The sequence below is a fragment of the Xyrauchen texanus genome, chromosome 32, assembly GCF_025860055.1.
Source record: "Xyrauchen texanus isolate HMW12.3.18 chromosome 32, RBS_HiC_50CHRs, whole genome shotgun sequence".
Classification (NCBI taxonomy): Eukaryota; Metazoa; Chordata; class Actinopteri; order Cypriniformes; family Catostomidae; genus Xyrauchen; species Xyrauchen texanus.
The window spans coordinates 16,070,844-16,086,358 of record NC_068307.1 but is presented as its reverse complement, the minus strand read 5'-3'; positions in this window follow the sequence as shown (position 1 = coordinate 16,086,358).

Here is a 15,515-nt window from a genome sequence, read left to right as displayed (position 1 = left end):
TACCTGTGCAGATATCAACAGCGCAACTTGGTCGTAGGTTGCGGTCACAAATTGGTTGAAATTTGTATGATGTGTCGATTGTGTGAGTATAGGGTGCGTTTCAAACAAGATCTGGCAACTGGAAAACCTTGGAATAATATATTGATGTGATTATTCATGTAACAAGGTTTGGGCCATACAAATTATGGGAGTTTCCCGGGAGAAATAACAAAACGGGAGGGGGGCGGGAGATCGGTGTGAAATACGGGAGACTCCGGGAAAAACGGGAGTGTTGACAGGTATGTGTATTTTATACACCAAACACTATATTGACTTTTGCTGTCTCAGCAGGTTATAGTAAAATGTCATCATAATAGCAATATAAATCCATGAGACATTTATAATGACAGAGAAAGCTGCGTAAATAACTAGCTGTTCACGCTTATATCTTAGAAACTTTTGTCAGTATTTTCAAAGCTTGTTTTTTATTGTTGTGGTTATGGATGTAATGTAATGGTGATTAAGTGATATACCTCAAAACCTGGTTGTAACCCATTTTAATAATGTACAAAGTTAGCACATGTCGCTTAAATTAAGTAAATACTCAATTTGAAATATCAGTAACAATATAAACATTATTGTAACTTTTACTCTATCAAAATCAGAAAAGATTTCACATCAAAAAGAGTAGTGCATCACAACACGAAGGAAGCCATTCTGGAAATAAATTACAAGGTCTTCTACTTCCAGAAGAGCATGAAAAATTTCACCAGGAGTCAGTAGTTAATTGCATACAACAGGTTTTCCAGCAAAGGTTTGATCATGATGATGATGTAGAGGTTTTAGAAAGTCATGCATCAAATATGATATGAGTGCTGTTAAAAAGTGGCTCAAATGTTTTTACTTAGAAACAGGGAGGCAAAGGGGCCCTGTAAGATGGCTGAGGGCCCTATTGAAGGGGCCTTGTCTAGGCTTTGGGGTCCACATTTTTAAGCATATATATCCAGTATATAACGCTGCAGTAAAGTCATTTTTGAAACCTGAAGTTCAAAACAGTTTTTGAAAATGTGCTGGTCACTGCGTGATACACTGAAATAACAGTGAGATGCCGTGAAGCAGTCAATGATGTTCGTCCAGTGCGTTTACATAGGAAAACAATGAAAAGACTGAGCAGACACACGCAAAAACACAATTAGTGTGAATGGCCCCTAACTCATCCGTTCGTGTGTATCTGAGTGTGTGAGTGAAACAAACCTTCTCGGTGTCCGGTGCCCTACGCAATTGCGTGGTATTATTTTAAGGCGACCATGTTACTTTCTTTTTTAACTTAAACCAAATAATGTCTTACAGCTGTCGTCCGTTAGAGGTTGAAGGAGTGGCCGAGGACCAAGCTACGGTGTATCAGAGAACTGGCGAGTAAGTGTTTTTTTTGTTTTTTCTATCTCTCTCTCTCTCCTCTCTCTCTCTCTCTCACTGCCGCTCCGCGTTGGACTTTTCCCTCTCTTTTAAATTTTACAATGTTTATTTTGGGGGGTACTACACTATTACAGGAAGTACCCCCCCTATTTTAATTATTTCTGTTTCCCTCCCCTTGTCCCCTCCCTCATCCAGGTAGACTGGGATGACCTGCTGACGGGGCGGAAGGCACGCCCTTCCCCAGCGAAAGAGGGGGGAATGTGACAGGGCGGAGGGCGGGGTCAGGTCGTGATTATACACACCCGGTCCCTTATCAGGCTAATTAAGTCTCCGAGAGGGATAAAGGCTGACTGCGGAAGGTGGTGCGACCAGAGAGAGATTGTTTACGGTCAGCTGACCGTCATGTGTGTTTGTGTCTTTTGTTTAAGTTTTCCATTAAACTATTATTTATATTTTCAAGCCGGTTCTCGCCTCCTCCTTTCCCTTATATTCCCTTTACAAAGCGTAACATACTTATTAATATTATGCCCTTACCCAAACCCCTTATCTAAACCTCACCAATCAGTAAAGTGTGTAAACATGATACAAAGCTGTTGTGTGTGAAATGAAGAAAGTAATTGTTACGTATTAGATGGAAACGATGTCCAGCGACGTCATTGACTGTAGTGAAAGTCGCAGGAATTAATTGAAAAAAGAAGATAAAATTAAAATGTAAAACTATATTAACACTATTAAATATACACTCACCTAAAGGATTATTAGGAACACCATACTAATACTGTGTTTGACCCCCTTTCGCCTTCAGAACTGCCTTAATTCTACGTGGCATTGATTCAACAAGGTGCTGAAAGCATTCTTTAGAAATGTTGGCCCATATTGATAGGATAGCATCTTGCAGTTGATGGAGATTTGTGGGATGCACATCCAGGGCACGAAGCTCCCGTTCCACCACATCCCAAAGATGCTCTATTGGGTTGAGATCTGGTGACTGTGGGGGCCATTTTAGTACAGTGAACTCATTGTCATGTTCAAGAGACCAATTTGAAATGATTCGAGCTTTGTGACATGGTCCATTATCCTGCTGGAAGTAGCCATCAGAGGATGGGTACATGGTGGCCATAAAGGGATGGACATGGTCAGAAACAATGCTCAGGTAGGCCGTGGCATTTAAACGATGCCCAATTGGCACAAAGGGGCCTAAAGTGTGCCAAGAAAACATCCCCACACCATTACACCACCACCACCAGCCTGCACAGTGGTAACAAGGCATGATGGATCCATGTTCTCATTCTGTTTACACCAAATTCTGACTCTACCGTCTGAATGTCTCAACAGAAATCGAGACTCATCAAACCAGGCAACATTTTTCCAGTCTTCAACTGTCCAATTTTGGTGAGCTCTTGCAAATTGTAGCCTCTTTTTCCTATTTGTAGTGGAGATGAGTGGTACCGGTGGGGTCTTCTGCTGTTGTAGCCCATCCGCCTCAAGGTTGTGCGTGTTGTGGCTTCACAAATGCTTTGCTGCATACCTCGGTTGTAACGAGTGGTTATTTCAGGCAAAGTTGCTCTTCTATCAGCTTGAATCAGTCGGCCCATTCTCCTCTGACCTCTAGCATCAACAAGGCATTTTCGCCCACAGGACTGCCTCATACTGGATGTTTTTCCCTTTTCACACCATTCTTTGTAAACCCTAGAAATGGTTGTGCGTGAAAATCCCAGTAACTGAGCAGATTGTGAAATAAAAGTTAACAAACAAAAAGAGAAGCTAGGTAGAATGTTAGCCTTAGTCACAATTCTCTATTTTCCCATACAGTAAAGTGAATGGTGACTGAGTCCATCAGTCCCTATCATTCTGCCTAACATCTCCTTTTCGTGTTCCATGGAAGTCAATTGGGTTTGAAACAACATGAAGGTTTTTTTTAAGTTCATTTTTAGATGAACTGTAACATTAAGTTGTTGCTTATTACGATGGACTGCTTGTAAAATTGAATTCTGAACTGGGTGTTGTTTCTGGGCCATGCACTGTATCTCTCAACAGGAGTTGGTTTCTGTGGGTGAGAGGGATACTGCGACCCTCTGGAGAACATTTCATTTTAATCGGGACATGAGGTTTTCTTTTGAACTTTGCCCTCGGGTCATGCCTGACTCTCATCAGCACTGGTGTCCTGTGGGGATAATTACTAGAACAGCCATGATTGGTGGAAGGGCTCCTTTTTTATATCAGTTGTTTACTGAACTCTGACCTTTAGGATATTTATAATAGAGTATTTCATGGCGTAATACTGAAGTTGTTATAAATGTTATTGTGGCATGGGGGGCGTGGTCGTGTGTCGGTCTGCGGGCGAGAGAGAGAGCGGTAAGGCTTGTACACAACAGGGCACAGGTCTCCACTCTCTGGCTGTCGTGTTTCACGCGTTCAGTCTCTCCCTCTCTCGACATTTGGCGTTCCTTAAATGTCTCTCTCCGTATCACTATAACAAGACACAGGTGTTAGAGGTAATTAAACTCCAGGTGACAAGCCTTACTGCTCTCTCTCTCGCCCGCAGACCGACACACGACCACGCCCCCCATGCCACAGTGATCTTTTAATTGATTTTTGAAACATGCTAAGAATTGTTGTGATGCATCAAATAAATATTGGTCATTCTGCAATTTCAGAGGTAATGAGAACCAGTAACACAACTGACAAATTTCATGAATATGTGTAATGAATGTCTTCTCAAACATGTTGAGAATTACTGTAATGCACCAAATAAACAGAAGATTTGCAATGTCTAATGTTATCATAAACATTTTTTAAATGTTGTTTTGTGGTATTTTATGTGCATTTCACAATGTCTTTAAAAAAACAGTTCACCCCAAAATGAAAATATCCTCATCATTTACTCACCCTCATGACATCCCAGATGTGTATGACTTTTTTCTTCTGCAAAACACAAAGATTTTTAGAAGAATATCTCAGCTCTGTTGGTCCTTACAATGCAAGTTAATGGTGACCAGACTTTGAATCTCTAAAAATCACATAAAGGCAAGATGAAAGTAATCCAAAAAACTCCAGTGGTTAAATCCAAGCCATATGATAAGTGTGGGTGAGAAACAGATCAATATTGAAGTCCTGTTTTAGTATAAATCTTTTACATTTTGAAAGTGAAAGTGACGATTTATGGTTAAAAATGGCTTAGACATTCTCACCTACACTTATATCATTCCTGAAGGTATGGATTTAAACACTGGGTTCGCATGGATTACTTTGATGATGCCTTTATGTGATTTTTAGAGTTTGAAAGGTCTGGTCACCATTCACTTGCATTGTAAGGACCAACAGAGCTGAGATTTTCTTCTAAAAGTCTTTGTGTTCACATCTGGGATGGCATGAGGGTGATTAAATGATAAAAAAAAAGTTATCCCTTTAACTGGTTAGTATGAATTTGGGTAGATGCCCAATCCTAGCTCAAGTCTTCCATCTAGTGGTTGTTATCACTTACATAATTTAAAATGGGGTTGCTTTCCAATCAATCAGTATATCTATCTACAGTTGAAGTCAGAAGTTTATACACACCTTAGCCAACAAAATTAAAATACATTTAAACTCAGTTTTTCACAATTTCTGACATTTAATTTGTAGAAAACATTCCCTGTCTTAGGCCCGTTAGGATCACTACTTTTAAAAATGTGAAATGGCAGAATAATAGTAGAGAGAATGATTTATTTTAGTTTTATTCATTTCATATTCCCAGTGGGTAAGAAGTTTACATACACTTTGTTAGTATTTGGTAGCATTACCTTCAAATTGTTTAACTTAGGTCAAAAGCTTTTTTTTATGGTTATGTTGATATAGGACTTGTTTTACAGTGGATATAGATACTTGTCTACCCGTTTCCTCCAGCATCTTCACAAGGTCCTTTGTTGTTCTGGGACTGATTTGCACTTTTCGTACCAAACTGCGTTCATCTTTAGGAGACAGAAAGTGTCTCCTTCCTGAGTGGTATGATGGCTGCATGGTCATTTGGTGTTTATACTTGAGTACTATTGTTTGTATAGATGAACGTGGTACCTTCAGGCATTTGGATGAACCAGACTTGTGGAGGTCCATAATTTTTTTTCCTGAAGTCTTTTGATTTTCTCATGATGTCAAGCAAAGAGGCACTGAGTTTGAAGGTACTGAATTGAACCATTTACCACATCAGCTACTGTCAAAGTGAAACAACAAACAATTTCTACAAGCTACAAATGATCTCCATAGACAAATAAATGTGTAAATTGGAGGTAGGTTGATCATGAACAGATGCTTCTCTGTTATCACAGCTCATTCTCAGCTAAATTGATCACGTGATTTATCTGACCTGGTGGGATGAGAGAGGCTGGATTGGGTATTATAGGGGCTGGCAGGAGGCTGCGTTTGCCTGTGAGATTAGTAGTTGACACAGTAGGTGTCAAAATTGCTTAGAGGGAAAATAAATTGTATGTGTCTTCTAAATTAATAAATTTAATGTAAATTTAAGAAAAAAAGAGAGAAAAATCTGGAAAAACAAATGAAAACAGTGTAAAGAATAGCTTATTATTCATCTGTAAAGGGATTAATGGAAAGGAGGAGACGAGAACCAGCTTGACAATATCAATTATATTTAGATAAGAACTTAAACCAAACGACACAAAAGTGTTGGACAGCTGCCCGTAAACACTCTCTCTCTGTCACACCACCATCCGCAGACGGCCTTTATCCCTCTCAGAGGCTTGATTAGCCTGATAAGGGACCGGGTGTGTAGAATCACAACCCGGCCCCGCCCTCCGCTCTGTCACACCATCATATTTGTAGTGTGAGTGAGTGTGTGTGTGTGTGTGTGTGTGTGTGTGTGTGTGAGTGAGTGAGTGAGTGAGTGAGTGAGTGTGTGTGTTTGCGTGTGAGTGAGTGAGTGAGAGAGAGAGAGATTTTTTAATTTTAGAAAACCTTTATTAATAAAACACACTAGTGAATACATTATCAATAAATTACACAATAAATATAGATCGGTTTTCTTATCTTAATTCTTCCACAAAACAAAGACTATTTTTAGATACAGTACAGATTTTTTTTTTTTTTAGCATATTCCCAAGTCTTACTAAACTCATCAAGATTGTCCATTAGCCTAAAGTATAAAACAGTGTTCCACTTTACTCCTTGCTTGCTTGAACCAATCCTTTAAAAAAAATGGTCAAATATTACTCCATTACAAGTGAAAGTTGTAAAGACAGAAGTACTTGGTTTTAAAAATACTTAAGTATCAAAAGTAAATTTCCTATTTTATGTCAAAGCATTGTTTTATTATTGTTGCATTGTTGTATGTAATACTTACAATTCCTTATGCCTCTGAAGCAACCTACTGAATACACTGACCAGCTTGTAGTATCTGTGGAATAAAGAGCTTTTAAAATGTAACAAAACCTATAGAAATGAAACAACTGAATTGACAAAAAAGACACTCCTACACACCCCCACAAAAGCAGCATGTTAGTGTTCTCACACAGCTCTGGCAGTGTGCACACATCTATGTGTATAGCCTACATTCATCCACATTTGAATCAAGCGGACCACGTGCTTTGGCGATCAGTCCAGGACTAGAAAAGACGGTTTATGAAGCTGTTTCATACCCATACATTATAACTGCTTTCTCTGGCTCAGCGACAGCACCGACACAGTATTTAATGCTCCGGTATGATTTTTGTCAAAGGTTTAATAGACAGGCGAATCAATATCATTTAGAAAAGAGATTGTGTGAGTATTTGAATCGAGATCGCAATCTTTTTATGATTTAATCGTGCAGCTCTACAACTATGCAAGGTAACAACAACAACAACAACAACAAAAACGATATAAGTTACAAGATTTTAACTTATTTAACTCTTAAGATTATTTACATTTGAATTCACACTTTTGCATGCTAACTAATGTCATTGTCGGACCTTACATATGCGTTAGCGGTGTATCCACAAGGCTATGGCAACTTGGTGGGCAAATCCATAAAAAATAATTTCAAAGGCCATACTTCATAATGAATCTTTAACTCTAATTACAGATAATTTCAAGCTTTAACAAGAAATTAAAAGTTCACATCAATATGCTTCTGCAGTTTGGACGGAGAGTTTTGAAGGCTGTGATATGGTTCGGTTTAGGCAAACAAAGCAAACATTTAAAACAAAACAATTATTATATATTATCAAGATTATTGATAGGCTGTCTGTCACCTGCAAAAACCAATCATGTTTTAGAGAAGAAGAAAAAAATAAATCTAGGCCTACTGATTTTCAAAGCTGCTACATAGTAACGACTTTCGAGGACCTTGATAGAAATGCAGTGGAGTGAAAAGTACGATATTTGTTTTTCGATATTGAAGTTAAATTCACAAGTTTCCAGAAAAATAATACTCAATTAAAGTACAGATACTCAAAAAGTGTACTTAAGTACTCAAGTAAATGTATTTCGTAACTGTCCACCTCTGGTAAAAACCTCCCCAAAAGAATCAAACAACAATTTCAAAAAGTCCAATAAAAATGTCAAAAGTGTAGAATAATAAAAAAAAAAACAATGAAAAATTGTTTACCTGCACTCACAAAAAAAGAGCATTTATTTGTCACATCAGGACTCAGAACAGCATTTGTGGCTAATGCCAAGCAAGATTCTCCACTGCACATCCCACATCCTTTTTGTCAATGGTTGTTTGTACAATGAGGCCAAACTAAATTTTGTTTCCCCTGTAAAACCTAAAAAGGTTCTCTGAATTGTGTCTAAACTGTCTTTTAATTTTTCTTTAAGACTTTGAAACAACATTCATATATTGTTTTCCCCCCAACAGAACTAAACACTGTATAGTGAAAATAATCTTTGAACAATAAAAAAGAAGACACCCCATTCAGTCTTGGTCTAATAGCCATTTTGGGAACAGTATTTAGGATCAGGAATTTCAATGCCATCAGACCAGATTTTCAGTAGTCTTTTTTCATCTTCAGACAAAACATTGCAGATTCGTTTCAAAGCTTGTCCCACTATCCATTTAGAATGTAAATTTAGTCTTTCTGCCACAACAGTCACATTATTGTATGTTGCCCCAGCCAGTTCAGCAAGATGTTTTACTGTGATAACATGTGCTTTAATTAAAGTTTCAGTCATCCTCGGGGGACCCTGCATGAACTGTCCAGTCTTGCCACATTGTTATGATTCTCTGTTGTTTTACCTTGTGTTTAACCTCAGTCTTTTATTTCCCTGGACTACATTCCCCATAATTCACTGCCCTCATAACTACCAGCTGTTCACAATTGTTTTCACCTGTCTTCCACTACCTCATTTATCCTTGTGTATTTAAAACCCTGATGTCTGCTCTGTCTTGGTCAGTTGTTGTGTTTTTCTTCAGTTCATGTTGATAGCTTGTTTGTAGATGTTTGTTTTTGTTTCCCAGTCTTACTCTGTTCCAGCTTTATCCTGTTTTTGTATTTATCATAAAAATTTGCTGCACTTTGATCCTGCTCTCGTGACATCCTTTAAACATTGCAGAACAACTGACCATCAGCTATCTTTATTAAACTGAGGTGGGTGGATTTACCCATCAAAGAATAATTCCATCTTCCAGCTACACAGGATTTGCTGAACTCCATTTATCAGATTGAACTCCCAGCTCACCGGTGGAGGGAATTGCCTGGAAGATTAACCTCACTTGGATGGAATAGGTGAGGCTAACCCTTGAAACTCTAGCATCAGAGGATCCTCCTCTCCCTACCCCGATCCTGTCTTCCGAACCTTCCACGCCTGGGTCTGCGCCACGCCCCCATCACAGCCACGTCACCGCCATGCCTGGGTCTGCGCCCCGTCACAGCCATACCCTTGTCTCGATGTTTAATGATCTGCCACTGGTGTCAGCAAATTGTCCCATGCTTGCCACGGCCAACGAGCTGGAAGCCTTGTCCGTCCCAGAGCCAACGATGCCAGCCTCGTCCGTCCCAGAGTGAGTTTTTCCAACTGCAGCCATCCGGAGGAGGAGGCCTAGATTATCATTGATATTCTGTGCTATCTGCCTTTGAAATCCATTGATACGTCTGCAATAGTATCTTTGATGGGTTGTCTTAAAGATATTAAAAGATGGATGGCGGCTTGTTTTCACCATGTAAATGATTCTAAGATAGAAGTTTAACTTTTATTTTGGCAAAACTGATCCTTTTAATAATTTGAGTAAACATTTATGGCCTTTGGCCTCTAATCTTCATCAGAGGTGAGCAACCTTGGTGTCATTTTGACCCATTTAAAATGTGATAAACAAATAAAGACTGTGGTTGGAGGTGGTTTTGTCCAACTATGGCAAATTTCAAAATGTAAAAAAAAAAATTGTCTTTAAAGATCTATAGATCGTAATCCATACTTCTATCTCTTCTAGACTTGATTATTGTATTGCACTGTATTTGGGTGTATCTCAAGCATCACTATCTCATCTTCAGACTTTACAAAATGCGGCTGCAAGGCTCGTGACTGGAACTAGGAAATATGACCGTAGTCCTGGCTTCTCTGCACTGGTTACCTGTCTCATACAGGATTCAGTTTAAGATTTTATTGTGTATATATATATATATATATATGGGCCTCCTTGGGCTTGCACCACTTTATATTTCTGAACTTCTCCATCAATATCAGACTTTAAGATTGTCTCAGAGTCTTCTGTTGTGTGTTCCAAGGACTCGTCTTAACTATGGGTGATTGTTCTTTTTCTGTCATTGCATGGGCCCACACTTGTGGAATGCTTTGCCAGTATTGATTAAATCTTGTCCAACCTAAAATCTATTGAAGTCTAATCTAAAGACCCACCTGTTCTCGCTTGCTTATGAGTCATTGTAACATATTATGCAGTATCACCTTATGGTGTTATTTTATTTATACTACATATGTTGGTCAGTTTTGTACAGCAGTTTGGTCAACGTTTGTTGTTTTTAAGTGTGGTATAGAAATAAACTTTGTAGACATATGTTTTTGTTTCCCAGTCTTTCCCTTTTCCTGTGTTTTATCCTGTTTTTATCATTAAAGATTGCTGCACCTAGATCCTGCTCTCGTGACATCCTTCAAATGTTACACCCATATACAGGGTTTGGGAGTAACTGGATTACATATTTAAAATACAAAATATAACTGCATTCCAATACAGTAACAATCGAAATAATTTGTAATTAATTACATTCAAAAATTATTTTGATTACTGAAGAGATTACTTTGCATTTTATTGTCATTTGTTTCATTTATTATTTGGTCTTTTCATATTGAAGATATTTAAACATAACTGATGCGATCCATAGTGCATTTGAACAGCGGTGAAACACTTATGTTACATTCATACAAGCAGAAAGAGAAGTAAGTTTGGAGCACAAGAAATATAATTTTTTTTTTTTTGTGAGACCTTTTGATATTAGGGCAAAGATCATAGTCTTCATTTTTGTATTGTTTTCCTGTAAAAAAATATCTAAAAATCCTTAAAACAAGATCGGTTTGATGTATTTTGTTTTACAAAGAACACTGCATAATATATTTAGGTTTTTCAGAGAATGTATTTTTAACACTTGTATTTTGTCATACTGTACTGAGGTTTTTAGTCAAAAAAAAAAAAAAAAAATCTACTAGTGCTGAAGAAGGAATCCAAAGTATTTAGAATGTGTTACTGACCTTGAGTAATCTAACAGAATACATTTCAAATTAAATTTTACAGCATGTATTCTGTAAACTGTAGTGGAATACATTTCAAAAGTAACCCTCCCAACCCTGCTTATAGACAATAGGTTCCTCCAAAAACCAATACAAATGATTTATGCATATCATTTTCACACTATCTATGAAATCCCAAATTTTAAAAACACTTCTGTAAAACGAGGGAAAAAACTTCAACTCTTAAAAAAAAAAATACTGTCACCTAACAATCTCCATGAAGCATTTACTTTCCATAAAGCAACTTTTAATTGTATACGGAAAGCAGCTTTCCTGCAGGCTAGGTGGATTATCTTTGTCTCCCTTCATCCTTTGTAAAAAATGAAACAATCGGTGGTATCCAATTAAGCTTATCCCCCCAGAAAATCTACAAACATTGCTTGTGCCTTCATTAAAATATCTACTGGATTATAAGACTGCCAAGTTATGCCATAATATAGAAAAAATTTGTTTATTTATAATGAATGTTCTTCGTCTATAAGTCATACAGGGCAAGACCCACTTCTACTTGCTTTAATCTGCCTTTCATTACCTCTTCTTTTTAACAGTGAAATCATTGCCTAAAAACATTCCTAGATACTTTAGACATCCACTCTCCCATGTTAGACCACTAGGTAGTATTGGACCTCCATCTTTCCACTCTCCTATTAAAAAATCTGAACTTTTATTCCAATTTGCTCTAGCTCTAGAAAGTTTTCAAAAATTTTCTCCAACTCACTCATTTTATAAACACCATCTTGCCCTTTAACAATAACTAACATCATCAGCGGCTGCTAAATGAACCAGTGTTCAAACTTCCATAACTTTAAGCCCTGTTAACTCTACTCAAAATGGTTTAACAAAGGTTCAATAGTAATAGAATATAACATAACGGATAATGAACAACCCTGCCTTATATACCTATTTTCACCTTAAAAGAAGCACTTAAGCAACCGTTGACCTTCAGTAAGCTTTCAATACTTCCATACAAAATGTTTATCATTTCAGTTAAATTTGGAGCAAAACAAAAAGCTTCAAGTATATTCCACAAATATCGGTGTTCAACCCAATCAAAGGCTTTTTCTTGGTCCATTGAAATAAGACCACATTTAAGACCAAATCTACTAGAAAAGTCTAGAAGATCTTTGAAGAAGGAGATATAGACCAACCTGGGGCACAGTATGACTGATCATGTATTCCATAACTTTTTTTAACTGATTTGAAAGAGCTATAGATATAGCTTTATAATCAGCACAGAGCAATGCAGCTAAATGGCAGTTGTCCTTCAGTTAGAATCTCATTGACTACTGCTAAAAGGTCTGCCCCTAACACTTCCCAAAAGGACTTATAAAAATCAATGGGGATCCCATCAATTCCTGGAGCTCGACCATTTGCCATGCTTCGCACAGCTGAGCAGAGTTCCTGCACTATCAATGGCCTTTTTCTGTTCAGTTTAGTTCTGCTGGTACCTGTGGCAGGCCTTCATAAAACCTCAGTGCCATTTCAACCTCATGATTATATTCACCCCGCGACCCTGTACACAGGATAAGCGGTTGACGATGGATGGATGGATGGATTATATTCACAAGCATACAGTTCAGAGTAAAACTCTACAGCTTTTTTTTTTCATATCAGAAGGGTCTGTTAATTCTTTACCATCCTCAGTGCATGTAGTCAAGACAAGTGTTTTTTATTGCCATTCAAACATATACAGTTAGTACAGCACATAGTGAAACTAGACAATGTTCCTCCAGGACCATGGTGCTACATAAAACAACATTGGACAAACACAGAACCACATGAGACTACAGACTAAATAACATTCTTACATAAACTGCACGTGCAACGTGTGCAAAATGTATACTATTTTTACTGTACTATTTATAAGTCTTCCCTGCCCATTTTTCTTTCCAAACTAAAAAGAAAACCTAGATGGGGCATCCATTTCATTTAAATTTTGAAAGCGTGATCTCACTAAAGGGCCCTGCCTCAAATTAATCTGCTAATTATTATTTTTTAACTGTCTGATTTGGGCAATGAACACCTGTTGAATTACTTAAAACTTAAAGTTCCATGATTTCAATAGTTCTATTTATGTACTTGGAGGTATGGTGTTTATTTCAGTTCTATCTAGTCTGGCCATGGAGATTAGATTTCCATGGTCTATTTACACCATGTCTTTTATGCCACACATCAACCAGATCATGAGTCTCAACAATGCATTTCAGTTTGTTCTCTGATGTCATATGAGGTTCTATGTGATTCCTATCTAAATTGCTAATTGTGCAATTAAAATCTCCAGGCAAAAACAAATAATCTGTAGAGTAACAGGTCTGAAGTGTACCTGTACATCCTTTCATTAGCATTTACAGGTGCATATACATTTATCAGAGCTATAGTAATTTTTTCATATTTGGCTATGAATTTATGAAATTTTCAAATTCACATTAAAAGACAAAGGTAAGAATTTGTCTGAAAACAAAATGGCAATCCCAGAACTATTGCTCTTATGGTTGAGGACAACAGTACCATCCCAATCCCTCTGCCAATCAACTTCATTATCATTCTGTGAATGTGATTCTTGTGCAAAAGCAATGTCAAAATGTTTTCCTTTTAAAGCATCTCTTGCTCCATTTCAATATCAAGAGGATAATCTAAAATCACCCGTAGAAGAAATGGACAAAATCCAAGAATCACAATACTAGCCACAAGTTAACACTCATATATTTACATTTACATTTATGCATTTGGCAGACGCTTTTATCCAAAGCGACTTACAGAGCCTTTATTACAGGGACAATCCCCCTGGAGCAACCTAGAGTTAAGTGCCTTGCTCAAGGACACAATGGTGGTGGCTGTGGGGCTTGAACCAGCATCCTTCTGATTACCAGATTACCAGTTATGGTGCTTAGACCACTACACCACCACCACTCACAATATATTCTTGTGAATCATCAAGAACATTTTGTACATTTGACATTCGGACCTTTTGGACAAATTTCCTTAAACAATAAACTTCTGTTTCACTAAGGCTTTCCTCTCCAGTGTTTCTCATTAACCTCTTTGCAGAATCAACAAACAAAGCTTGGTTTGGAAAGAAATCATCAACAATATCATTCCTTTTTCCTTTGGTAACTTGCAAAAAACTACACATTTTCAACTATAGTGCACTGCTCTCTTTCATCCATTAATGTCTTTTCTGATGAGTCTTTTCCCTGTCGCTGCCTGACATGTAATCCATTTCAATACAAGATTAATTTCCCTTACTGATGATTTCCTCTGAATTTATATTCTTTTTTGACAAGCCCTCTCTTTGATTTTTTTTCCACTCTTAGAATTAATCGCTTTTCTCTTAGTTGTAGGGACCTTAAATGAAGATTCATCAAATGCCATAACCTCCTCTTCCTCAAGAACAGATTCGGCCAAATCTCTTGCTCTTTCTTCCCCTACCTGCTTTGTACCATTTACCTGCTCATTAGCATTATTATCCTCACCATTTTCTTCATGTTCCTTTATTTCAGTTTCTTCAGCATCCTCTCTGTCTAGTGTGCCCTTATGCTGCATTCCATTCAACATGGATGTTGGATTTTCCAACTTCCTACTAGGAAACGTGCAATGGAACAACACTTGAAGACAAAATTCCAACTTGGCAAGTCGTGTGGAAATTTTAAACATCACACAAACATGTCGGCACCCAGGGTGATATACAAATTAAGTGATAAACATGAACTTTTATTAAGTAATGTTGATAAATGAGTTTAAGTTTCCACATTACATGAAATTAAAGCTTGTTTAACAAACACCTGCTGAAACAAGTGTATAAAACATGTTAAATTAAACTCTCTTTTGACGGTCATACACCTATAGCACAAATGTTAGTAATGCAGAATTGTTATCTGTTAGGTTGCTAGGAGACTTCTCTGGTAACAGTCGAACCTCTGCTAAGCTAATGGGAGTGGTAAAGTTTTGTTTCCTTAAAGTCATCTTCCAAATATCAGGCAATGGAATACAATTATGGTAGGACATTCAGAGATATCAAGTAGAAATATCCCGGTAGATGGAATGCAGAATTAATCTCACTTTTTCCAGGGACTGCTTATTGGAGTGAGGTTTACACATACCGCACAGCTATCACATACCAGCTGGCTTCTGTTACAATATTGTAAATGCTAACAATCAGAAAGAGTGGGGCCTGGGTAGCTCAGTGAGTACTTACTCTGACTGGAGTCATGAGTTCGAATCCAGGGTGTGCTGAGTGACTTCAGCCAGGTCTTCTAAGCAAACAAATTGGCCTTGTTGCTAGGGAAGGTAGAGTCACATAGGGGTAATCTCCTCGTGGTCGCAATTAGTGGTTCTCGCTCTCAGTTAAGTTGTCCATGGATCGCGGAGAATAGCATGAGCCTCCACATGCTGTGAGTCTCTGTGGTGTCCTG